We start from the raw sequence: 27,656 nt of genomic DNA, 5'->3' as shown, positions 1-27,656 counted from the left end.
AGAGTTGGACTGTGATGAAAGCTGAGCACTGAAGAATTGATGCTTTTGAACTGTGGTGTTGGAGAAGACTCTTAAGAGTCCCTTGGACTGCAAGGAGATCCAACCAGTCCATTCTGAAGGAGATCAGCCCTGGGATTTCTTTGGAAGGAATGATGCTAAAGCTGAAACTCCAGTACTTTGGCCACCTGATGTGAAGAGTTGACTCATTGGAAAAGACTCTGATGCTGGGAGGGATTGGGGGCAGGAGGAGAAGGGGACGACAGAGGATGAGATGGCTGGATGGCATCACTGACTCGATGGATGTGAGTCTGAGTGAAGTCCGGGAGTTGGTGATGGACAGGGAGGCCTGGTGTGCTGTGATTCATGGTGTCTCAAAGAGTCGGACATGACTGAGCGACTGAACTGAACTGATACTGCCCTCTTGTTTATAACAGCTAAACTAGGAAGTTAGTATCCCAAAAGAGTGGTGTTATTTTATGTAATTCTGATTAAAATATTTTATACAGAGTTGCAGTCACTTGGAGAAAGGCATGAGTAGATACTGGAATTCTTCACTTAAATTGGAATGTTGAATTTCACAAATACTATTTAGTGGAGCAATCCTCTCCTAATTTTTTTTTTTTCTTCCTTTAACCCCGGACTTCATTGTTTGCACATTTGCACCTATTAGTCTATGCACAAATTTTAATTCCTTACAAAATCTCTATATTCCATATGCTAGGTCAACGCACTCTCCATTTTATGCCACATTTCCATCAAGAGCTATTTCCCCAAATCACAGTCTGCCTGATTGTGTGTTGTTGTTCAATTACTAAGTTGTGTCCCCAACTCTTTGTGATGCCATGGACTGTAGCCTGCCAGGTTACTCTGTCCGTGGGATTTTCCCAGGCAAGAATACTGAAGTGGGTTGCCATTTCCATCTCTAGGAATCTGCTCCTATTTTTAAGTGCAGATTTTCATTACCTCCATCTCTGCCTCTTCAACTCCGAGCCAGCCTGTCTTGCCATCACGGGTCTGTGTAAAGGGAGGCAGGGGTCTTGGCCTCAGTCAGTTTACAGCATGTTGGCCACAACTGAGTTATGGGTTGCCATTGAGGCTGGAGTTATATTATTGAATTATATCTTCTGAGAATTGATTGCTGAGGATACTTATTGAGAGGTTTCTGTCTCGATTGACTCTCATGTACTGATGATTTTAAAGGCTGTCACAATCAGTCAGGCTGTCATTCAGTTGGGAGCCAAATTTGGACCATTTTCATGGAGCTGAAGACTTGGTATTAAACAGTTTGCTTTAGAAATATAAAGCTAAACAGACCCAAATTTGTGAATTTCCAAGTACTTCTATAGGACAACAGTTTGTTGTTGTTAAGTCGCTAAGCTGTGTCTGACTCTATTGTGAGCCCATGAACTGTAACCTCCCAGGCTCCTCTGTCCATGGGATTCTCCAGGCAAGAATACTGGAGTGGGTTGCCATTTCCTTCTCCAGAGGACCTTCCCAACCCAGAGATCAAACTCCTATCTCTCACATCTCCGGCATTGACAGGTGGATTCTTTACCTCTGAGGCACTTGGGAAGCCTTTAGCGCAATAATATGCATATTCAATGTCTTTTTTTTTCAATTACACTGTTTATTTTTCCAAGTTTCTGGAGGACAGAGTCTAATAATAGGCTCCCTCTACACTCCTGTCTGAGAAATGCCAAAAGTAGCCAACTGTGGAGCAGTGAGGTTTTGTTCTGCTTATGAGGGTAAAGGAGGGGATCTGGCTGGGTTTCTCACATCCTGAGGTTCATGTTGTATTATTCCTTTGTTCTCCTGGTGAATTCCCGCATTCAGCGGTCCTGGGACTGCAGGAGGGAAGGGTGCTCACCTGCAGGGCTGGAGACCCCCAGTAAGCAGATGCTAAGTGCCATGGCCAGGACCCCCAACTGACCCTTCTTTCTTCCCTGGACCTGCAGCTCAGTGTCAGGCTGCCCTGTTGTCTTCTCAAATACTAGAGCCTAACATGCTATTCTTAACATTTTCATGAGGTCTTCATTTAATGTTATCAGTAGAAATTTGAAGAGCAAATATTTAGCACTGTGGATTCAGAAAACATTCACATTTCTTTAGAACATCCAAGTTGGGGATGAATGAAAGAGATGAATTTTGATGAGGCCTGGTGTCCTTGCAGGAGAGGTAGAAGGTAAAATACAGAAATGTATTTTCCCCTGTGTTTTTTATATGTGTTCTCCCTTGAAATTTCAGTTGTTAAAACCTTCAAGCCTAGTTTGAAGTTTTTAATGCTTCATTTTAGCAGTGAGATGGAAAAACCAACCAAACACTTAGCTTGAAACTCATATTGCCATAGCTGTCTTCTATGGTGGTGTAGTAGTAAATGGTGCAGTCTTTTATCATAAGATATATTTAGTGTTTCTGGTAACTCTGTTCCAATTACAGAAGTTTTAGTATATGGTTATGTTTATAAATAGTGCAAAGGGATATTTAACTTACTGTGTCTTGGTATGCGATTCTTTTTTTGAAAGGTGACTAAAACTTTCTTAGAATATTTTTATCAATACCTACCTATTCCCAAGGCTGTTACACAAATCTAAAATCTCCAACTTGCTGCTTGCTGGATGTGATTATTTCAGGAAAAAAAAATCGTCACTGAGTTTAAAATTTCCTGGCACAGGGACTTCCCTGGTGGTCCAGTGGTTAAGACACCATGCTTCCACTGCAGAAGGTGACAGTTCAATCGCTGGTCAGGAAACTAAGATCCCACTTGCTTCATGGCATGGGCAAAAGATGTAAAAAAAAAAAAAAAATTTTTTTTTTTCCTGGCACATGTGTTAAAATTTTCATAAGAGTAGGAGATCTTTCGGAGAAGGAAATGGCAACCCACCCCAGTACTCTTGCCTGGAAAATCCCATGGGCAGAGGAGCCTGGTAGGCTGCAGTCCATGGGGTCACTAAGAGTTGGACACGACTGAGCAACTTCCCTTTCACTTTTCACTTTCATGCATTGGAGAAGGAAATGGCAGCCCACTCCAGTGTTCTTGCCTGGAGAATCCCAGGGACGGGGGAGCCTGGTGGGCTGCGGTCTATGGGGTCGCACAGAGTCGGACACGACTGAAGCGACTTAGCAGCAGCAGCAGCAGCAGGAGATCTTTAAGCCTTTCTTCTTCTTTTTAACCTGATGAAATAGTGGGCATTATGGGTTGCATGTTTGGAAAAGGAGCTCAGCTTTGGTCAGGCCAACTGAAGGCGGTGTTAGAGAGGGTTGGACTGTAAAGGTCATGACCTCGCTATCCTTGGAGGGCATTTGCCTTTTCAGGGCCCTTAGATTCTTGCTGCGTTAGCAGAGGAGTGTCCACTAATCCTCCTGAGACTTGCCTGGCTTCTGCAGGATTTCTGTCTAAGGACTTGGCCTTGTGATGATCCAGGGCCAAGTCCAGAATCAGAGAGGGGCTGCGGCCCTAAAAATAGTCCCAATATAAAAAAGAAGAGAGTCAATGGCACAGAGCCACTGCTGCCTTCCTGCTGCCAGGAGAAGATCCTGAAAGGAGCAGTCAAGGGGGAGGGTGTGTGTCTGAAGACAGGTGTGAAAAGTGTGGGGAGGGCGAGTGTTCTCCTGTTGACTCGCGTAGGCGGAGGTAGCAGTGTTAGTGATTGACTGCTTAAAAACCCTAGAAAAAGGGAAATAACAGAGGCTATCTTTTTATGAGGCTGGGCTTGGTGAGATATATTTCTTGATGTTTCTCATTTGTAAGAAAACACTTTGTATTTAATGTTAGTCACAGTAGTTTTGAGGAATGGAAACAGTAACGGGCCTTGTTTCCTATACTGCCCCGGGAACACAAAGCCGAACATTGTCTGAAAACTTGCAGACAACAGATCATTGAGACAAAGACCTGTACATTTTAAATGGAAGTTTCTGGGAGGATTATTTAACACGTTTACTCATAACTCTTTGCATATATATGGTGTGCATTTTATGTTGAAGTCACGTGAGCTTGAAGAAACTTCAGTCTCAAAGTGAGACACAGAAGACTCTTTTCAGAGAGGCAGCTGGTTTTTGTTTCGGTATGAAATATCCAAAACTTAATAGTTATTTTAGAGACTTCTATTTTTAATTTAAGGTGAAACCTGTATCACTTGACAAACAATCAGTCGTTTAAAGGCCAAGAACACCTTTTTCCTCCCAGCCTTCAGGTAATTGTGGAGGACTGAATGGTGAAGGGGCTTCCCTGCTGGTTCAGCAGTGAATACCAGGAGACGTAAGTTTGATTCCTGAGTCAGGAAGATCCCCTGGAGAAGGAAATGGCAACCCCCTCCAGTATTCTTTGCCTGGGAAATCCATGGGGTCAGAAAGAGTTGGACATGACTTAGTGACTAAAACAATAATAATGGGTGGTGAAGAGATGGAGAATATTTTGTTTGAAGACATACCTGTTGATTTAGGCTTTATTTAATTTCTTTTTAAATCATGCCACATGGCTTGGGGATCTGGTTCTCTGACCAGGGATTGAACCTGGGCCCTTGGCAGTGAAAAGTGACAAGTTGTAGCCACTGGCCCACCAGGGAGTTCCCCATACTGATTTAGGAATGGATGGTTATTTATTTTCAAGGATTCTTCCACTCTGTCTCAGAGTTGACTTTTTGTCACTCAGTCGTGTCTGACACTTTGCAACCCCATTATTTATAGCCCTCCAGGCTCCTCTGTCCATGGAATTCTCCAGGCAAGAATACTGGAGTGGGTTGCCATTTCCTTCTCCAGGGGATCTTCCCAACCCAGGATGGAACTCACTTCTCCTGAGTCTTCCTGAATTGACAGGCGGGTTCTTCATCACTGAGCCACCAGAGAAGCCCAAGTTGACTATTTAGACTGTATCATCTTTTTGGGGGGCCACAGTGAGAGCTCCCTTGCCTTCTGAAAATACTTCTCACGTTTAGCACAAAGGCTAACCTGTTGCTAGTTGTTGTTCTAGATCAGTGCGTCTGTGTTTCCACCTAAGTGTGATGAGAGGCCATAGAGAGCTTTGGGAGAAGATTTGCATAAGGTGACACATTCAGAAGGATCATTTTGGTCACTTTGTGCAGAATGTATTGAAAGGAGGCAAGAGGCTAATGATTTGCTCATTTGGTTCAGCAGAGAGACAGTAGTGACTTGGACCTGGGATAGTAGTGAAGGTGAGAAGCAGCTATGTTTGGGATGTATTAGGTATTTTGAAGGTAGCCTCTCTCCTCTTTAGGAGTGGCTATTGGGGTGGGAGGGGGGATGAAGGCTGACAACTGGGTTTTTGGCGTAATCAGTGGGGTTGCACTGTAGTGTCTGTACAGAGACTGGGGCAAGAAGGAAGCTGGGGGGAGGTCTACAAGCCCAGAGTTGTCTTGTAAGTGTAGGAAGCTTGAGATGCTTATTAGATAAGCAAATGTAGGTGTTGACTTGACAACTGGATCTTAAAATCTGGAGCTTTAGAGAAAGATCAGGACTAGAGATATATGCTTGTGGGAGTCATTATCCAACAGAAAGTATTTACTATAATAATACCATGAGTTGGGAAGAGAAGGGGTTAAGGGGCTGAGCCCTGCCTTACTCCCAACATGGGTGGAGGTTGGGGGTGTTGGTCAGAGAAGAATCCAGAAGAGGAATTTGCCAAGAAGCAGCCTGTGAGTTTCAGAGAATGCAGACAGAGCAATGCCTCTGAGGTCACGTGAAGGAGGTGTCTTGAATTTGAACCCTAGGGTGGGTGAAGAGTTGTGTTTACCAGACAGAGAATACTGTTGTTCACTTTTTGGTTAAGTTGTGTGTTTGTGTGTGTTTAGTTGTCATTTAGAATCTTTGATAAACTTCAGCAAACCATGGTCAAATTCAGCCAAAAGTAAAAACAAATACAACAAATTACTGTAAAGCACCAGAATACATGGAATCTAGAAAAATGAACCTATTTCCAGGGTAGGAATGTCAGAGAGGTGGCATAGAGAACAGGCTTGTGGACACAGTGGGGGCGGGAGAGGGTGGGGTGAACTGGGAGAGGAGCACTGACATGGATATCCTCCCGTGTAGAATGGATTGCTAGCGGGAAGCTGTTGTATAGCACAGGGGGCTCAGCGAGCTGATGTCTGACAGCCTCGAGGGGTGGTGTGGGGGGGGTGTGTGTGAGGGAAGCTCAAAGGAGAAGGGATATAGGCATACATATAGCTGACTCGTGGTGTACAGCAGAAACTAACACAACATTATAAAGAAATTAGACTCCAAATAAAAATCAATAAAAAAAAAACAAACACCAGAATCTGAGATTTAGTTAGGCAACCTCATTTCAGAGAAATGTATGCATTCTGTTAATCATTTGTGAAATGTTGACAGTGGGTGGAGGCACCGTAATTCTCTTTGAGGGCCCTTAAGTCCCCAAACACTTCTTTATATCAACCACTGACTGCCCTTAGTGCTGTTTTAAGACCTTCCTTTGCCTGGGCTCTTTCTTCAGAGGCCCCATTCTGCATCACATTGAAATATAACCACACTTGATATATTTAAACAGTTGCGTTGCTGTTGACTGCTGATAAGACACTACATTTAAGACTTTCCTGGGGACTCCCTGGTGCTCCAGTGGCTAAGACTTGACCGTCCCAGTGCAGGGGTCCCAGGTTTGATCCCTGGTCAGGGAACTAGATCCCACATGCCACAACTAAAGATCCCGAGTGCCACAACTGAGCCCCTGTGCAACTAAATAAATCAATATTTAAATTATATATATACATATATAAAGACCCTTTTTGTTCTTTGCCTCCTTCAGTTCAGTTCAGTTCAGTCACTCAGTCGTGTCCAACTCCTTGCGACCCCATGAACCGCAGCACGCCAGGCCTCCCTGTTGATTACCATCTCCCGGAGCTCACTCAAACTCACGTCCATCCAGTCGGTGATACCATCCAGCCATCTCATCCTCTGTTGTCTCCTTCTCCTCCTGCCCCCAATCCCTCCCAGCATCAGAGTCTTTTCCAATGAGTCAACTCTTTGCATGAGGTGGCCAAAGTACTGGAGTTTCAGCTTTAGCATCATTCCTTCCAAAGAACACCCAGAGCTGATCTCCTTTAGAATGGACCGGTTGGAATTCCTTGCAGTCCAAGGGACTCTCAAGAGTCTTCTCCACAGTTCAAAAGCATCAATTCTTCAGTGCTCAGCTTTCTTCACAGTCCAACTCTCACATCCATACATGACCACTGAAAAAAACCATAGCCTTGACTAGACGGAACTTTGTAGGCAATGTACTGTCTCTGCTTTTCAATATGCTGTCTAGGTTGGTCATAACTTTCCTTCCAAGGAGTAAGCGTCTTTTAATTTCATGGCTGCAGTCACCATTTGCAGTGATTTTGCCTTCTTAACCGCTACTAACTTTTCAGGTCTCACCTACACATGTGACTTGCTCAGAGACCCCCTACTCCTGTAATAGTAACCAGAATACCAATGTCTTTCTTCACTGACAACAATTTCTGACTGCATAGTTGTGTAATGTGTTTTTTTTGTCTATTTCGTTCACCCTTTTGTCTATTTGGTTCACACACCTAGCAGCATGTTTGGCATATGATGGGCACCTGACAAATTGGATGAATGAATGTCAAGAAAAGAGCTCTCTCAGAGGTGCGACCATAGCTTTGGTTTCCAAGCTCAGTATTGTATTTACTTTAAAGATAGATTTACTGAGGTATGATTTATTTATAGCTTGCTCAGTCCTGTCCAACTCTTTGTGACCCTGTGGATGGTAGCCCATCAGGCTCCTTTGTCTATGGGATTTCTCAGACAAGAATACTGGAGTGGGTTGCCATTTCCTTCTCCAGGGGAATCTTCCCAATCCAGGGATCAAACCTAGGCCTGCATTGGTAGGTGTGTTCTTTGCCATCTGAGCTACCAGGAAGCCATGCCTTTTTTTTATTGATGAGTGCTATTTCATTATATGGATGTACTGTAGATATTTTATTCATCTATCAACATTTGTGTATATTTATAATTTGGGGAAATTATTAAATTTTTCTTCCTGGTCTTAATAATAACACAGACATGATATTAAAACAGCATTAATAGCCCATAGCCCTGTACCCCCCCACCACATCTATTCATATATTCATCTCACATATATTCATCTTCTCATGTTCTTTTACTATATATTTTATATGACTGTAATCATAAAATGCACATTTTCCCTAGTTGTTTGTACCCTGCATAGATAAAAATGGTTGTATTTCATTGAATTACTCTACTATAATTTTCTTATCAGTCCCTGTTCACATTTAGATTGCTTCTAAGTCAGTTGTGGAACATATGCTAAAAATCCTCTGGCCTCCCCTATGACAAATTCTTGGCAACAGTTAACTAAGACTCTTAATTGCAAGTGATAGAAATCAATCCAGGTGAACCAAGGCAAAACCCAGATAGGCTTCATAAGGAAAGTTGTGGGAAGTTGCTCACAACTCAAATGTCAAGGCAGCTGTTGGGAACCAAGTCAGGTCAGTTCCCTCATTGCTTTCATTTCTGCGTTTCTTGGGACAAAGCTGCTTTTTTTCCTGCAGATCCTCGCTTCCTCTGCTGCTGGGTGCAGGGAGGAAGGGGACTAACTGCAAGGCTTGGCTTGATCGGCTTCTCTGTTCTAGGGAATTCCATGATCCACTCTGCCAGTCTCTTTCAAATCCGTGTGGTGGTTTGGAAGACAGAATTTGGCCCTGTTTGAGGGTTGGTGTCTCTACCAGGGCCAGTTCATAGAGTGGGGCCACTTCAGGAAGTCAAGGGAGCTGTTGTCAAAGGGGATTGTTGTGACCTGATCCCACCCTTGAAGTTATAGATTTCAAATAAGATTACATAAAAGCCATTTTCATCACTGTTGAAGTTGAATTCCAAAGGGAACTCTGCTCAGTGTGATGTGGCAGCCTGGATGAGAGGGGAGTTTAGGGGAGAATGGATACATGTATATGTATGGTGAGTCCCTTGGCTATTCACCTGAAATAGTCACAGCATTGTTAATCGGCTATACTCCAATATAAAATAGAAAGTTTTAAAATAATCCAAAACAGTTAATTGAAAAAAAATGAGGAGGCTGGTAGAGAGTTATTATATGTATGTTTTTTGTATTTGTGTTTGCATGATTAGTTTCTCAGTGGTGTCCAACTCTTAGCGACCCTGTGGACTGTAACCCTCTAGGCTCTTCAGTCCATGGGATTCTCCAGGCAAGAATACTGGAGTGGGTTGCTATTTCCTCCTCTAGGGGATCTTCCCAACCCAAGGATCAAACTCACATCTCCTGCATTGGCAGGTGAATTCTTTACCATTGAGCCACCTGGGGTGCTTGTATTTGTGTTTAGATTTTAAAAATAGTTGTTTGCTGCTCCTTGGCTTTGATCCATCTCTCTGAGGGATATGTAATGGATAGCTGAGAAAGTCTGATTTACAGCCAACATTTATTGAATGCTTACTTTATATAAGCATTGTGCCCAAGACGTGTGTAAAATACAGGTAGTTTATTCAGAGCGATTATTCTCTCAACCATGCAATCAAGCTGAGATTTGTTTAACCCTGAAGGAGTTTCTTTTGAAGTGGGTCTTGAGTGGGAGTGTTCCATGTAGAGGTAGTCATGTCAGCTTCGATCTGGAAATAATTCAGTACTGGTGCTGGGAATTTCCTGGTGGCCCAGTGGCTAAAAATTGCGCTTTCACTGCCGTGCTCCTGGGTTCATTCCCTGGTTGGGGAATTAAGATCCCACAAGCTTTGTGATGTGGCAGAAACAAAACCAAAAGAACCAGACAGTGATGCTGAAAGGTTTGGAGGCTCAGTAAGAAGCTAAGCACCTCCATTTATGGATGCCTGCCTAGAAGCCTGTTCCTAAGCTATGTGACCAGTTGGGTTGTGTGTCTTGTGCTGTCTTTGAGCTTTAGGCCCTGGCTGGAGTCTCCTAGGCTGATCAGGCCGCTTGTCCTGGAATCCCTGCCTGATCCCTCCGGGACTTGCCCAGTTGACTAGCTGCGGGTCTAGATGCTCCTCCGGCTTCCTCCTCCTCAATCTCAGACAACCGCATCTGAAAGTCTTTGTCAGCAGCATGCCCTGGTTACTGTCATGATTTCACTCTTCTCTGAAATCACATATCTCTTTTATGACTCTGATGTTGATAGGGTGAGGATTTAAAAGATTGTGACAAAACTTGCACACTTAAGGGTATCTGTCCACATGTGCACATGGTATCTTTCTGTGCGACTGTCTAGCCCAGAAGAGCTTCTGCCTCTCAGGTGTGGTGCCACAGTTGTCAGGGTGGAGCCCTGTGTAGACCCTCCCACTGTGGATTGAACACTTGGGATCTCAAATAGTCATTTGTTCAGTCGCTAAGTCGTGTCCGACTCTTTGTGATCCCATGGATTGCAGCGCCCCAGGCTCCTCTTTCCTCCACTGTCTCCTGGAGTTTGGTCAAATTCATGCTCATTGAGTTGATGATGCCATCCAACCATGTCATCCTCTGTTGTCCCCTTCTCCTCCTGCCCTCAATCTTTCCCAGCATCAGGATCTTTTCTAGTGAGTCTGCTCTTCGCATCAGGTGGCCAAAGTACTGGAGTTTCAGCATCAGTCCTTCTAATGCATATGCAGGGTTGATTTCCTTTGGGATTGACTGGTTTGCTCTCCTTGCAGTCCAAGGGACTCTCAAGAGTCTTCTCCAGCACCACAGTTTGAAGCATCAGTTCTTCAGTGCTCACCCTTTTTTATGGTCAAACTCTCACATCTATACATGATTACTGGAAAAATCATAGCTTTGACTGTATGGACCTTGGCATCCCAAAGTTCTAAGATACATGATATAGACTTTTTCACCTGTTTTGTAGATTGGGAAAGTTGAGATAGCAGTGAAATTAAGCCATCAGTTTGTGGTGTTATCTTTTTTTTTTTAAATTGTGGTAAAATACACGTAACAATTCATCGTTTTAACCATTCTCTTTTTTTTCTTTTAACTTTTTATTTTATATTGGGGTATAGCTGATTAGCAATGGTGAACAGTGAAGGGACTCAGCCACACGTATACATGTATCCATTCTCCCCCAAACTCCCCTTCCATCCAGGCTGCCACATAACATTGAGCAGAGTTCGATGTGCTGTATAGAAGGCCCTTGTTGGCTGTCCATTTTATTTATTTTGATTTTTAAAAAAATTCACTTGTTTTTAGTTGAAGGATAATTATTTTACAGTATTATGTTGGTTTCTGCCAAACATCAGCATGAATCAGTCATCACTATACCTATTTTCCCTCCCTCTTGAACATCCCTCCTCATCCCACCCCTCTAGGTTGCTACAGAGCCCCAGTCTGAGTTCCCTGAGCCATACAGCAAATTCCCATTGGCTCTCTGTTTTACATGTGGTAATGTATGTTTCCATGTTACTGTCTCTGTTCATCCCACTTAACCATTCTTAAGTATACAATTCAGTGGCATTAAGTACATTCACAGTGTTGTATCATCATCACCCTGTCTAGTTTCAGAATTTTTCATCATCCCAAACAGAAACTTTGAAATCATTGAGGAATAATTTCTCATTCAGTTTTCTCACTAGCTCCTGGTAACCTCTCTCCTACCTTCTGCCTCTATGGATTTTCCTGTTCTAGGTACCTCATGTAAGAGGAATCATACCATGTTTATCTTTTTCTGTCCTTTTCATTTAGAATGTTTCCAAGGTCCATCTGTTTGCAGCATTATTAAAATTTCATTTCTTTCTATGGCCAAATAATATTCCATTGTATTTACCTACCACATTTAGTTTATTCACTCACCTATGTATCCTTGGGTTGCTTCCACCTTTTGGTTACTATCCATAATGCTGATGTTGACATGCGTGTACAGAGATCTGTTCAAATCCCTGCATTGGGTCCATTTCGGCGTAGGCTTTGGAGTGGAATGCGAGATTGTATGGTGATTCTGTGTTTAACTTTGGAAGAACCATCAAACTGTTTTCCACAACCACTGCGGCATTTTACCTACCCGTCAGCAATGCAGGAGGGCTTCAGTTTCTTCGCATCCTTGCTGACATTTTCATCATGGCCATGCCAGTGGGTATGATGTGTTAACAGCAAAATGAATCAGCTATACATATACATGCGTGTATGCTCGGTCGATGAGTTGCGTCTGACTCTTTGCAACCCTAGGAGAGTAGCCTGCCAGGCTCCTCTGTCTGTGGGGTTCGTCAGACAAGAACTGGAGTGGGTTGCCATTTCCTCCTCGACGAAATCTTCCCAACCCAAGGATGGAACCCGAGTCTCTTAAGTCTCCTGCATTGCAGGTGGCTCTTTACTACTAAGAGCCATCAGGGAATTTCATGCATACACATATATTTCCTGTTGTGTTTTTTTTTTCTTCCCATTTAGGTCACCACAGAGCCTTAAGTAGAACTCCCTGTACTATGCAGCAGGTTCTCATTAGTTAACATAGTTTATACATAGTAGTATGTAAATGTAAACCCCAATCTCCCAATTCATCCCATCTTTCCTTTTCCCCCTTGGTGTCCATATATTGTTCTTTATGTCTGTGTCTCTCTTTCTGCTTTGCAAATTGGTTTATCTGTGCCATTTTTCTAGATTCCACATATATGCTGATATGCATTTTTTTTCTTTCTTACTTCACTCTGTATGACAGCCTCTAGGTCTATCTACATCTCTGCAAATGGTACAACTTCATTCCTTTTTTATGACTGAGTAATATTCCATTGTATATGTGTGCCACATCTTTACCCATTCCTCTGTTGATGGACATCTCGTGGTTGTGATTTCTATTTCCCCAAAGACTCATAATGTTAAGCATCTTTTCAAGGGTCATTTGCATATCATCCTTGGAGAAATGCCTCCTTCCTTGGAATGAAATTTCCTGCTCTTTGGCTTCAGTGTTTCACAGTCCTATATTTTAGCTCTCTTGGCTATGTGTATATATGTATTCTTAAGAAGATTGGATTGAAAGTGGGAAGGTTTTCTCTGTTTTAGCAGAAGATGTTGAAATATTACAGGTTTATCCTTTGAAGTAAAAATTTGCTTTTGGGATCTTCAAGTGGGTTGTGTGCTCCCACACACACAGAGCAGGTAGGCCACTCCACCTGTCTGATTGGAGCAAGAAAGGCTTAAGGCCTTTAACCCCATTTAGGATTGTAAAAGGAGGAAGAGGAGGCAGGATGGAAAATGAGATTGCCTCCCCTCTTGTTTCTTTGTGTTTTAGAAGGGAGAAAACTTTCTCCCATTTTTATTTTCCTAGCCCCTACATCTTCAGACTCTTGAGATGAAGATGGTGATAGCCAGGGTCAAGTAGGACAAGTAACTTCTTTGATTCTCTCTTTTTTTTGACCTGGAATGCATTTTTTTCGCATTGAAACAACACCCTAGCTTGTGTTCAGCTTCTTGGTCTTTGGACATGTGTTAAGGGCTAGGTCTAGCTGACCTAATAGGACTTACGTTATAAATTAAATTTGTTTCGGTTTGGGGCCAGGCTAGAATCCTCTTCCTCATGAAGAGCATTGCTCTAGGAAAATTAGTTTTGAGTTAAAATAAATTTTCAAATGAACTGTGGGTGGTGACCTGCTTATAAACTGGGGACTGCCTATACCAGCAGAGTAGCTGAAGGGTGTGTGATGAGCTGAGTGGAGTTGTGGAGGAAGCATGTGTACAGGGGCTGCAGAGAGGGGAACAGCACCCACTTGGTGCGTCTGCATCCCACCTACTTGGGTGGTGCTCTGGAGCCAAGTTTCTACCTCAGAAATGCCAGCTGTCGATACACATGTGCCTAGGGGTAATGTCTGTGTGCTGACTGACACATACAGAAATACTGAGAGAGACAGAAGAGTGTTTTTGGGAGAAGGGGAGGATCAAGCCATTTTACTGAGGGGCTTTAGGGGAGGATCAAAGGGCTGGGAGGACAATGAGATCTGAAGTCCTTCTCCTGGCTGGAGTTTCCCCAGCTTCACAGTTACTGAACCTGCTGGGTTTTGATGCTTCATCAAAGTGTAGCATCTTACCCCAAGTCTGGCAGCCCTAGACTTTGTTTTTGGTCTTTGTTGCCTTTCACACGGACATTTAAAACTGTGTCTATTCCTTGAATTCTTTTTTTCTCCTGCCCCCCCCCCCTTTTTTTTTTAATATTGACACCCTAGACTTTCCAAATGACTTCCAGCAGCCCAGCTTCCCTGGTGCCTCAGCAGTAAGGAACCTGACTGTCAATGCAGGAGACGAGTTCAGTCAGTGGGTGGGGAAGATCCCCAGGAGTAGGAAATGGCTACCCATTCCAGTATTCCTTCATGGGGAATCCCATGGACAGAGGAGCCTGGCAGGCTACAGTCCATGGGGTTGCAGAGTCTCAGAGATGGCTGAGTATGAAAGCTCCAGCAACCTCAGAGCACCTCTGTCTCTACTGATCGTGAGCTAGCATGGCTTTTACAGACTCTTCTCCCATGGCCCAACTTGAGTTTGGACTGAGGCATCAACAGTAAGCTGTTTTAAAAGTTTGGCTCAGAGATTCTGATTTCCAGTGATGTGTAATTGATTATTTTTTCCCCTTGGGATCTGGTTTCTAATCTTTCTATATAATTTTACAAGGAGAAATAAATTTTCCTCCACCCTTCTAGATTCTTCTGGCTGGTCTCAGAAGTAAACTGACATGAGACAGACTAGCAGGAGAAAATCACACAGAAGTTTAGTAACGTGTATACTAAAAAAGAGTATACATGTCGCAAAGAGTCGGACACGACTGAGTGACTTCACTATCACTATACATGGGAGGGACCCAGGAAAACGGAGCAACTCATCAAAACAGCCGAAATCCTCACCTTAAACACCATTTCAGCTAAAGAAAAAAAAGGATGTTGGGCACAATGGTGGGGCGAGGGAGGAAGGCAGTTGACACAAAGATAGAAAAGCAAATGTTAGGTAAATAAATGTTTGCTGGGTCAGTAGAGACAATGGGACACAGAGGATTTTAACAAACAGATTGCTAGATTCCCCGTGTGCATAGCTGGCTCATACCAGATTGTCTATGATGATGGCTCCCTTCCTGGAACAAGTCCTCTGTCTACATTCTTTAGATAGTCCATGTGTGTGCGTGCGTGCTCATTTGTGTCTGACTCTTTATGACCCATGGACTGTAGCCTGCCAGGCTCCTTTGTCCATGGGGTTTCCCATGGTAAGAATACTGGAGTGGGTTGCTGTTTCCTTCTCCAGGGGATCTTCCTGACCAAGGGTTCAAACCTGTGTCTCCTGCATTGGCAGGCGGATTCTTTACCACTGAGCCACCAGGGAAGCCCAGACAGTCAGTGGGGGAAGGTCAGAGTTTCTTTCTGAGTCTTTTGGGCTTGATTGTTTCCAGCTTGAAATAATCTTCATGCCAAAGAGAGATTTTAGGGTGGCAAATTTTGTTCCCCTACAGCTATATACCTTTATTCCTCTTGGAGCCTTACTGGTGTCTCAGAGAATGAAGAGAACTAGTTCTCAGCCTAAGCTAACTTTTCAAATCAAGTAGGGGAAAGGAGGGAATATTGTGTGCATGTTTGTTGCATTTGCTTGGAACCTGACAGGATGCTTTAGTTTTGGAGATAATTTCTCTTTCTTAGGAACATATCTTTGGAGGTTTAATCTCTTGTAGATTGATTCTTTTATATGGATTAAGTAGTTTTCTTATATAATCTTCCACAAGTTCCTAAGCTGCTACTTTAAAAAATTTTATTTATTTTAAATTATAGGATAATTGCTTTACAATGTTGTGTTGGTTTCTGCTATACATGAACGTGAATCAGCCATACATATACACATGTCCCCTCCCTCTTGAACCCCCCACCCCATCCCACCCCTCTAGGTCATCACAGAGCACCAGGCTGAGCTCCCTGCTCTACAACAACTTCACTTTAGCAATCTGTTTTACACCTGATACTGTCTAATTTTCAGTGCTACTCTCTCAATTTGTCCCCCCCTCTCGTTCCCCTAGTGTGTCCACAAGTTTTTTCTCTTTGTCTAAGTCTCCATTCCTACCCTGCAAATAGGTTACTTAGTACCATTTTTCTAGATTCCGTATATATGTGTGTGTGTGTGTGAATATATGATGTTTTTCTCTTTCTGACTTAAACGTCACTCTGTATAATAGGCTCTAGGTTCATTCACCTCATTAGAACTGACTAAAATGTGCTCCTTTTTCTGCTGAGCTGCTACTTCTTTTCATAGGCTCGCGTCCATCTCATTTCCCCTACCTCGTCTCCCCCTATTTCTTTGTGAAGTATCACAGGTGGTTGTACAGTTTCAGAAACTGGAAGAACTACTTTGGTTATTCAGTGAACAATCTGAACTGTGTCTACTAGATCTCCTTTATCATTAAGTGATACTGGATCACAAAAAAGATTGAACATACAGTGTTTAGTTTTTGGCCTAGTTTCCCTTTGTAGAAAAACAATCTGTTTCGAGACCGGTACTGAATGTACTGGTTTTCTTATCTTAATTGGCATTGGCGATTGTAGCCAAAGTGCTTCCTTGGTAGGACATCAAAAGATGAAGCTGGCCTCTTGTTCTAGGAAGCAGGTCCAGATCATTTTGTTTTAGCAGCTGTGCCTGGCAGTTGTAGTAAGAGTCCCTTTATTTAGCTCCTCTTTGGTGTAGTCACTGGGAGATTGAGGACAGTAGGGACTCAGGTTTGGATAATGCAAGTGAAATATTTACCCTTGCTCATTTGTAGCTTTGAGACACAGACTGTTTATTTAATACGTTACATTGCTGTAGACAGCCTTTAATATTTTTTTTTTAGTTGTTGTATTCTTTAAGTTTGTATCTAGTTTCTGCAGGCCTGGTTTCTTTTCTTTGAAGTTATGTTTGATCTTCCTAGTGCAGGATTAGTTTGTGGTACTTGTGCCATTTCACCTAAGGTGGTTAAATGCATATTGTTAAAGAGGATAAAAATTTAAGATAGGACTTTATTCTAAACGTACCATTAAATCATACTTTTATGAGGCAAGATGGTGGTGACTCTTAAGGGGCTGGAGGCAAGAGTATTTAATCTTGGTTCTGTCTCTAAATACTTGTATGAACCTGGGAGTCGTCAGAGCTGCTACCTTGCATGGTTCTTGGGGCACCATCACCACCATCCTTAATGTAACTCTACTGTTGGTGTTTCTTTTCCACAGAATATGTGTGAATGGTGACTCGTAAAGTTATGTAATCGAAAGCAGCACTAAAAACCGTAACTTATTTTCTCTAGACCACAGTTTTCTTACATATAGAATAAGTAGATTGTAAAGAATCTGCCTGCATTGAGGGAGCCCTGGGTTCAATTGATGGGTCTAGAAGATTCCCTGCAGAAGGGAATGGCTCCCCCGTCTAGTATTCTTGTCTGGAGAATCCCATGGACAGAGGATCCTCGCAGGCTACAGTCCATGGGGTCACATAGAGTTGGACATGACTGAGCAAGCAACGCTTTCATTTTCAGATTGGATTCAGTGAATCTGGACACATGAGCCAGTCATTAGTGTTCGTCAACCCCTCTTCCATGAGTGGGCCCTGTTCACAGGAGAATAGTAAAATTACCTTCCTTCATAAGAGTAGTCTGTTTCAAGAGAAGTTCATCTGTTGTAGTCTTTGGATTCATGAGTAAACTGCTCCAAGACTTCTTGGAATATGTTTCAGGTGTCTGAATTGAATGGTTCTATTGTCGGAATTGGAAAGGCATTTATTTAGGGACTACACTGACTGTTTTGTCAAGTCCGAATGTTCCTTGACTTACGGTGGTTCGACTTGATGGTGCAAAATAGTGTTAGTGCTTTCAGTAGAAGCCATATTTTGAATTTGGAGCTTTTCCTGGGCTAGGATGCTCTCCTGATGCTGGGCAGTGTCAGGCACCATCAGCCACGTGATCACAAGGGTAAACCACCGATGCACTCACCTTTCTGAATCCAGACAGCCATTCTGTTTTTCACTGTCAGTGCGGTATTCAATCATCTACATGAGCTAGTACATTATTACAAGTTTTGTGTTAGATGGTTTTGTCCAGCTGTAGGCTAATGGAAGTGTTCTGAGCAGTTTAAGGTAAGCTAGGTAAACTGTGATGTTTGGTGGGTTAGCTGTACCAAATGCATTTTCAACTTATACTGTTTTTAACTTCCAATGTGTCTATTAGCATGTAACTCCATCATAAGTTGAGGAAGATCTATAACAGCTTCGACACTAGTTATTCATGGTTTGAAGAGCAGATATGTTGACCTAAGATGTTGAATAAAGTGAAAGTGAAAGTGAAGTTGCTCCGTCGTGTCCGACTCTTTGCGACCCCCAGGGACTGTAGCCCACCAGGCTTCTCCGTCCATGGGATTTTCTAGGCAAGAGTACTGGAGTGGGTTGCCGTTTCCTTCTTCAAAAACCACCCTCCAAAAAGCTATATAAAGATGTACCAAAAAGTTGAACAGACACTTCACCAAAGAGGATCTACAGACAGCAAACAGCACTTGGAAAGATATCCAGTATCACTAGCCATTAATATTAATGTATCAGTATCACTACCCCATGAACTGTAGCCCACCAGACTCCTCTGTCTGTGGGATTTTCCAGACAAGAATACTGGAGTGGGTTGCCATTTCCTTCTCCAACGATTCTGAATAAATGACCTCCAAATCTTTAATTTCAGTTTTTATGCGAAAACAAAACAAAACAAAACACGGTGATCAAAGAAGTACAGTTTGTAAAGAATGTATTTTATTCCACTGGAATATAGATGTATCTTTATTATCTTGGTATTTAAATAAGATTCCAAAAGTAATTATAAATATTTAATAAAATGTGTAATACAAAGGTATAATGTGGCAGTCTCTTCTACACCCCTGCTCCAACCTAAGGGGATAGTGATAAACTCTTGAAATTATATCCTTCTAGAACTTTCTCTCACACAAATGTTAAGTTGAAAATTTCTGAGTATTCACCTTAAGTTTAAAGGATATGAAATGCCTAAGAATTTATTAGTATAGGAAGTGAGAAGTGAAATTGTAGGTAAATTAATGAAGATTATACCTTAAATCTAAGTTTTATATTTTGATATAGATGCTTACTTACCATCTTTTCTTCAAATATTTTGTTTGTTTCCAAATCACTGGAATATTCTGGTTTCTTTAATCCAGATGCAGTCACCCAGCAACGGTGAGTGCTGATTTAATCTGACAAGTGAAAGTAACTCCTGTTTCAGACCTGGTCTGGATAGGCCAGGAAGTTGCTTACTTCACAGAACACTTTGTTTTTGTTTTGAGTTTTACTGTAAGGGATGTACAGTATAGCCAAGAAACATACACGTTTTCTCTCCGTAAGGCTTAAAAAAATCTGTGATGTTTTGTTGGCAGAGAGCCCAAGGGAAATTCTTTACTTTGAAAAAAAAAAATTAGTCATTATACCCAGCCGAATTACTGCTGCAAGACCGAGCTGGTCTTTGAATAACCATGGTCCCTTGAGAGGATTCACTGTATGGTCTGGTGTGCATTTCCTTCAGTGTGGCTGTAGTTTCTGCACTGCGGTATGAAGAAGACAGTCCCTAAGGTGCAGCCAAGTATGCTTTTTTTTAAACTTGAATGAGACATCACTTGCTTATATTGATAGTTGTTGATTTTGATTTCTGAGAAATATAGGTAGGTTACCTTGATATGGTTGATTTGGGGCATTTAAGCAAAAATGCTAGAGTTAATTATGTTTTAGAAGTGGTACTTTAAAAAAATGCTTTTTAAGTCAGATACCCTTTTTCATCTCCTTCTATATGTGATATTTATCTTATTAAAATACCGCTATTTCAGGATAAATTCTAGAATGTGTGAAAGCCAAAGATTATTATGAACAAATGATGATATCAAAATGATCACTTTTTTAGAGAGGAAAAGAGTTCAGCCCCTGTGATGCTGTGTTTTGTGTTTAGGTTGCTAAATAAAAATTTCACACATTGCCTTATCAGAGTTCACGTTACCCAGTCAGTTTTTTAATATAATATATAATTTTATATATTGTAAATTTTCTATATTGTCACAACATGGTCATTTTATGTTTTGTTTTGTTTTTACACCTACAATAGCAAAGAGTATGGTAGGAGATGATTCCAGATATAGTTACTCTGTCATATGAAGTGCCTAGATCCTTGGTTATTTGGTCAGCTTTGCATTGTGATTCTGGTTATAACTCTGAGTCCGTGTGTGTGTGTGTGTGTGTGTGTGTGTGTGTGTGTGTGAGAGAGAGAGAGAGAGAGAGAGAGAGAGAGAGAGAGAACAGAAGAGGGTAGGAGGAAGGGAGGGAGGTGTGGAAGAAAGCTAGAACTACTGAAATATTTATGATTTAAAATGCTCTGAGCATGTTTAACCTGGCCATTTGACTTCCACGCTATCTTAGCAACAAGATAAGAGAATTATGGAAACACAGCTTGGTTGTTTATGCTGTTTGATATGTTTAAAGAATATAGAATGTCCTGAAATGTAGATATTTGTAAAAGGAAAATATTAAAACATTCTATTTAAGAGAATTTCTGACTAAGCTTTCAGGAATGTGGTTTTAAGAGTCTGTGAGTGTGTGGGGTCTTCCACATGCTGGTTTGAGGTTTTAGGAAATTCTTCAGCCAGAAAGTCTTGGAATAAAAGTACATTTTTGGAATAAAGTCCAGAGATCCGAATTCTTGAAGCTCAGGAGGTTGTTAACGGGCTTTGTGTTGACTCTTCTAGCAGATTCTTCTTCAGTGGTGGTGTCCTTATCCTAATCAGCCAGGGCTTCACTCTCCCTGCCTCTCTTGCAAGTGTTGTTTAGTTGCTAAGTTGTGTCCAACTCTTTTGCTACCCCATGGACTGTAGCCACCAGCTCCTCTGTCCATTGGATTTCCTGTAAGTGTGGATTTATCTAAAAAGGACTAACTATGCCACAGTCCCTCCATATCTGTGGAGGCTTGGTTTCAGGACCTGAAGACACCAAATCTGTGGATGCTCCAGTCCCTTGTATAAAATGGGTTTGTATTTGCGTGTAACCTATTATTAATGCTAAGTAAATGTAATAGAAATAGAATATTAATGCTATGTAAAAAATTGCCAGTGGATGATGGCACATTCAAGTTTCGCTTTTTTGAAACTTTCTGGAATTGTTTCCCAATGTTTATCTGATGTTGATTGAATCCATGGATTTAGATCCCACAGATATGGAGGGCCAACTGTATTGTGTAGTAATAAGTATAGAATAGTCTGTTTTCAGATGTCAGTTCTCATTAAGATGTGACCATAGATTTAAAATTATTTAACCACAAGGCTCAAAGACTATCAGTTAATCGTTTAATCTTTATTTATTAGTGTAAAAATGGTTTGTTTGTTTGTTTCCCCTTGGGATACTTCTTTAATTTTTCTGGTGTGTTTTGAGTGCCATCTGTTTACTCTGTTACCTGCTGAGAGTCTTATTACTGGGGTTATTTGAGGATCTTCTCTTAGGACAGTTGGGAATACTATAAATAGATCCTTTCTATAAACATGTTCTAATCAATGAAATAGAAGATCTTAAAGATATTTTAAATACAAACATCATATGGTTTTGGGCATGGATGGGGGATGAAGTGATATATTTTTGTTGAAGTAGTTTTGTTTTATCATGGCATTGAAGTAGTTTTGTTTTATCACAGCATAAACAAAGTTTCACTGGTAGGTTTTACTGTTGAGTAGTATTTTCACTTAAAAATTCTAAAGCTGAGATGATTTAGAAAGAAATGAATTAATTTTCCTTGAGTGATTAAGCAATATGTCCTTGTGCCTAATACCTTACTCGTTGTAACTTAGATCTTTTATTCATTCTGTGAATCTCTCATTTGTTGCTTGGAATGGTTAAAAAGCCTTTTTGCAGTTAGTGCTCCCAGAATCAATATCCTAAACTCATGTCAGCTTATTTAAAGAAAAATAGAAAGAATATTCTGAAATACGTAGAAAATTTGTACTGAATGCTGAAATCTTTTTTTTGCATCTACCCAGTTTTATTTGTGCAGTTTTTCAATATATTTGCTGTGACTTCCATCTTAAAAATATTAACACAAATGAAGTAGTCTTTTAAACTCATGTGTGTGTCTGCAGTCACGTAATTGGGTGCTTACTGTGCGCCAGGCTCTCTGCTGCAGAAAGCACAGAGGTGAACCTTTTTAAGCTCCATCTGGCTTTTTGTCTCCTTTTCATCCCGACACTGCTGTGCTGGTTCAGGTCCCTCCCAATATATCCTGCTGTCGCTCTTTGCTCACCGGGACATCTTCCCCTCTCCAGCCAAACCAAAGTATTAGTGTCTTCTTAACAGCTTTGGCAGACTCACACCATTCCCAGAATAGAATTCAAACTGTGGAACATTCCCAGTGGCTGTTCTTTACCCTTTCCATCTGTAGCCACTTTGAGCTTTGTAGTCTTCGCAGTCTTTCCAGCCCTTTCCTACTTTAGAGCCAGTTGGATTCCTTCTGCTGCATTGCCTGTCTTTCCATTTATACTTGATAGTTTCCCCCAGCTTCACTAGGCAAACAGATCTCTCAGCTCTGGTCTGTTCATCCTTCTGTTGTATTGGTCTGTTGATCTTTTCTTCAGGAAGGCACTCACCTTGTTGTTACATCTCATGTCCCAGACAAACGCCCACAATCAAGTCTACAGCAGCCCCAGAACCTGACTGCCTAGTACATGGGAGACAGGAAAGGCATGTTTCAAATAATATCCCTAATTGTATTCATCTTGTGATTTTAGTGGTCTTCAACTTTGGATTGCATACAAATTTTAGTCCAGGATCCAAAAGTACAACTGCCATGAATCACACTTCAAGTGGACCATTCAAGGAGTTTGATTCACGGAAAAGCAAAACCAGACTGAAAGTAAGCTTGATAGACCATCTTTAAGAAAACAGATTAAAATTTTCAGTTACATCAGGGCAGTTCAGAGTGGTCCACAAGCTTTGCTTAAAGTCTACAAGCCCACCTCCATAGCTCATAGATCACATCTATGTCGTAACAGATGCTTCCCTGGTGGCTCAGATGGTAAAGTGTCTGCCTGCAGTGCAGGAGATCTGAGTCCGATCTCCAGGTCAGGAAGATCCCCTTGGAGAAGGAAATGGCAACCCACTCCAGTACTCTTGCCTGGAAAATTCCATGGACTGAGGAGCCTGGTAGGCTACAGCCCATGGGGTTGCAAAGAGTTGGACACTATTGAGCGATTTCGCTTTCGCTTTCATGTCCTAACGGTGAAGATCTCCCCACAAGAACTTTTCCCCAGAGTCTAGCAAGGTACTCTCAGAAAGGATCTGAGATTGAGACCTCCTGGCTTCTAGAAAACCTGATTGTCTAAATACAGATCTAGTCCCTTGGTAGTGAAGAGTGTACTCTGTGGAGTGGAGCATGGGGCCTGTGGTTAAATGTGACAGAGGTGGCTGTCCGTCACTCCACTTCTCCCCATCTTTTATGTTTATAGGATTTTTAACCAGGTGTAGGTACGCTGTATTGGTGTCCATGCCTCAGCCTGCCTTATGGGCAGGTGTGGCCGGATGGTCATGTTTTGGCCACTGGCTTCAGTATGCTGTGTTATCTGGACTTAACTTTCATGTTTATTGCCTCTGGACCCTTTTGCCCTATTCAAGGAAACACAGATAATGCCATTTGGGGCCATAGGTTGAGGTCATGCACAGGAGAGGAAGGAGAAAGGTGGATCCCTGGTCCCTAACAGGTGGATCTCTTGACCCTGGACAACCTATGCAGGCTTTTGTCTGAGACAGAAATAAACTTGTCTTTTGCCACTTATTTGAGGTTTTCTGTCTGCTATGGCTGGACTTTGAATCCTAAATCCTATTGTATACTTTATGAGTCTGGGCAGGGAGTGTTTAGACAGGGGAAGTAGGAACTGCCAGGAACCATTGTACATTCTCTGGAGGGGCAGAGATTTGGTTGATTACAGCTTAAGAGGATTTAAATGTCAGATTAGTGTTAAGATTCCACAGGTCATTTTTAAGGTCTCTTGTAACCCTGAGAGTCAGTGACTTTGAAGTGTTGAGCTTTTAAATTATAGTATTTGTTCATTTCTAAGACATATGTTTTTGCATTTTAATGTTTCTGATGCAAGGATGTGTTTTACAAGAGGGACTACTTATTTATTTGACTGCACTGGGTCTCCATTGAGTGCAGGCTTTCTCTAGATGTGCTGAGCGGGGCTCCTCTGGTTGTGGTGGCTTCTCTTGTCGCAGAGCATGGGCTGCAGACGCTCGGGCCTCAGTAATCACAGCACATGGGCTCAGGAGCTGCGGTGCACAGGCTTTAGTTGCCCTCGGTATGTGAAATCTTCCCAGACCAGGGATTGGACCCATGTTCCCTGCATTTGCAGGTGGATTCTTGGCCACTGTAGGGGAACCTACAGCATGTCTGGGACTGTAGGGAAGTCCGAGGGACTCTTGGCTTTGAAATATAGTTAGAACAGCATCTGACATTTGACCTTGATGGTCTATGGGTGTCCTTAAGAGTGGCTTGAGTTAGCAGGACAATGTTGAAACGTGACTGCTGGCTTAAGGTGAGCAAAGACACTGTCAGGATAGTGCAGCAGCGAAGAAGTCACTAGTTTTAGGTTCAGGAAGAGGCCCCTTGCAGCTCAAGTTTGGGTTTCTTCTTGGAGTCCTGTCTGTAATCTCACTGGCTTCTCCTGAGGCTCAGCCACAGAAAAGCCAAGCTGTTGAGGGTTTTAAAAGGAACTAAGACAGCAGCCTTGTTTGATAAGAGGCTTCTTAATGGAAGGAGAAAAGAAGATAAATAGAAAGGGTTCAAAATAATTCTTTTACCTAACAGAGGACGAGATGGTTGGATGGCATAACTGACTCAACAGACATGAGTTTGAGCAAGCTCCGGGAGATGGTGAAGGACTGGCATGCTGCAGTCCATGGGGTCGCAAAGAGTTGGAAACAAGTGAACAACAAATTCCTTAACTTTTTATCAAATGTTGAGAGTTGAAGAAGATAAGTAGTGCTCTGCAGAGGCTTATGTAAAAGAACAGCCCACTCTGTTCTCGGAGACAGTCATGTTTCTTCTCTCCACTGTTTCTTGTGTTTCCTTTCATCTCTTAAATCAAAATGACTATGAATAGTATTTCTGTGATCCAACTGGCATTTTAGGATGTTTCTTTTTGTTTTTTGTTTTATAAAATAAAAGTACATTTTTATAAAGAAAAAACTCAATATTGAAGGCTCAGACATTTGGGGGATACTGGAAGGGTATTTTTCCCACTTCTTCCTCCCATCATTTGTGAAGGTAGGGTGACAAGTTTCTGATCGTGGAAGGAAGAGAGGGCAGGGAGACTTTCCTGCCTGAATGTCTGTCCTTAGGGGCTGCCTGGCTGTCAGTTGGTTTGTCTCTGTGCGCCCCTTGCCTGCCTTCAGCACCCTTGCCCAAGTCCCCTGCTGTGCAGGGGGCAACAGGGCACGTCAGCTGGCAAAGAGGCAGGTGATGATGGTGGAGGCAACAATCAATGGCCACATGCTGGTGGGCCAGCCAGAGGGAGTGGGTGATGTTTCTTTTTTATTATTATTATTATTAGTTTTAATATCTGGCAGAAACAGCTCACATCCTTCAAAAGCACTCTCACATTTCTCTCAGTTCAGTTTCTCAGTTAGTGCCAACTTCCTAAAGCTGATTAGCTCTGTTTTTCCCGCAGACATCCTTGTCAGACCACTGACTTCCTGCTGCCCTAGAGGACACAGCTGGCACCTGGGCTTTTCTGGAGAGTCCTTCCTTTTTTCTCCTCTTGGACTTTCTGTTTCCTCCATGATACCCCTCTTTGGTTTAATTCCTCACGATGGCAGCATTCAGCCTCTTGTAGATTTCCTGGGAAAACATGTAGGAGAGAGAAATGTGAGGCTTTGTGTGCCTAAAGTCCCCTTTATTCTCTCAAGTTGGATTCATGGCTTGCAGGATTGGAATTCCTATTTGAACGTTTCTCTCAGAACTTTGAAGATATCACTTCATTTGTCTTCCAGCTTTCAGTATTAATATGGTAAAGTCTGCTATTCTGATACCTGGTCTTCTGTAAGTCCTTTTTAAAAAAAAATATTATTTACTTATTTTAATTGGAGAATAATTAGTTTACAATATTGTGATGTTTTTGCCATACATCGGTATGAATCAGCATGGTTTTTGCCGTACATCAATATGCACCAGCCATAGGATATACTTGTCCTCTCCATCCTGTACCTTCCCACCTTCCTCCCCATCCCATCCCTCTAGGTTCTCACAGAGCACCAGCTTTGGTTGCCCTGGGTCGTACATCAAACTCCCCCCAGCAGTTTGCATATGGTATTGTGTATGTGGCAATGCTGTTCTCATGAATCATCCCACCTTTTTCTTCTCCCACAGAGTCCAAAAGTCTGTTCTGTATGTTTGTGTCTCCTTTGCTGCCCTGCACTTAGAGTCATCGGTAACCATCTTTTTAGACTCCATATATATGTGTTAATATATGATATTTGTCATTCTTTTTCTGACTTACTTCACTCTGTATAATAGGCTCTAGGTTCATCCACCTCATTAGAACTGACTCAAATGTGTTCTGTAAGTCCTTTTCATAGCATGAAGTGAAACCACAGGCATGACCCCAGACTGTCTAGGGTTGCCTCCTTCTAACTACACGACTACGGCAAGTTATGTAACCCTCTGTGCCTCAGTTTCCTCACGTGTGAAGTGAGGATAATAGTACTTGATGCCTCTGAAAGCTTGTTTGTGGATTATACAAGAAGTATGTTTGGTGCTTGGAACTGCTGTTTGTGTGTAAGAGTCGTATAGTGGCTGCTATTTGTCGCTAATCAGTGACATGCAGTGATCAAATCTTGTTCATTTATTGTGTAGAACAAACAATGCACCTCTTCAATCTGGAGGCTTTAGTTCATCAGCTCTAGGAAGAATTTGTATTATTTAATTATATTTTACTGCAAAATTTTTCTTTTCTCTCTTATAATACTATGAGTTGAATGCTGGATCACTTGGATTAATCTTTAATTTTAAAAAAATCCTTTTTCATTTTTGTGAAAATTTCTGAGTTAGTTACCATTCTGAGCTAGTTTGTTAGTTATGTCTTCTGAAATTTTTCATTATGACTTTCACATTGCTTTCTGAGCATTCTTATATCCTTATATTTTTAAAAATAATCACAGTTTTAGCATGGATATATATTTCAGGCTATTAATTACAGATTTTCTAATTTTTCTTCTCTTGCCAGCATGGCCTCAATTTCCTCTGATAATTTTTTTTTATTATTTGTTTTTCTTTTATGTCAGAATGTCCTCAAATATCGAGTTGATGCTTGGCTTCCTTGCATCAGGTTGATCCTCTAAAAAAGCTCAGAAAACTGTCTTCGGGGCAGGGTTTACCCTGGGAGGCATGATAATGTGAAACCTTTGGTGTCAGTATCTGTGGGTCTTTTTCTCTGTTCTTTCCAAGCATTGTTCTCCTGCAAATAACCTTATCCTTTGCCTGGGCTGTTTAAGCCTGGCAATGATAAGCTTTTTATGGAGCTGCGGGCAGGAAGTGCGTTGGTAGTCCTACCATCTTATAGGAAAAATTTCACCAAATTTCCCTGTTTGCACCCACCGTGCCTTATCCGCGCCCTCTTCTGGGTCTGGTGGCTCTAAATGGGGGTGTCTTGCGTGTTTCTTCTAAGATCATATGGCTGTTGCCAGAGTC

The 27,656-nt window shown here is 41.9% G+C and overlaps 1 protein-coding gene across 6 annotated transcripts in view; it reads left to right on the top strand.

Annotated features, from left to right (window-relative positions):
* MTUS1 (microtubule associated scaffold protein 1) overlaps positions 1-27,656 on the top strand; it is a 188,002-nt gene that overhangs the window by 20,837 nt on the left and 139,509 nt on the right. The window contains exon 1 of one of the 6 annotated variants that reach the window (XM_055567287.1): positions 22,725-22,826. The exons of the other annotated variants lie outside the window; for them this stretch is intronic. The gene's annotated coding sequence lies outside the window, so the exon portion shown is untranslated. Of the gene's footprint in view, positions 1-22,724; positions 22,827-27,656 lie in introns of those variants that run through there. 6 annotated transcript variants of the gene reach the window in all.

Source organism: Bubalus kerabau, chromosome 2 (assembly GCF_029407905.1).
Source record: "Bubalus kerabau isolate K-KA32 ecotype Philippines breed swamp buffalo chromosome 2, PCC_UOA_SB_1v2, whole genome shotgun sequence".
Lineage (NCBI taxonomy): Eukaryota > Metazoa > Chordata > Mammalia > Artiodactyla > Bovidae > Bubalus > Bubalus kerabau.
This window is presented reverse-complemented; position numbering and strand designations above follow the sequence as displayed.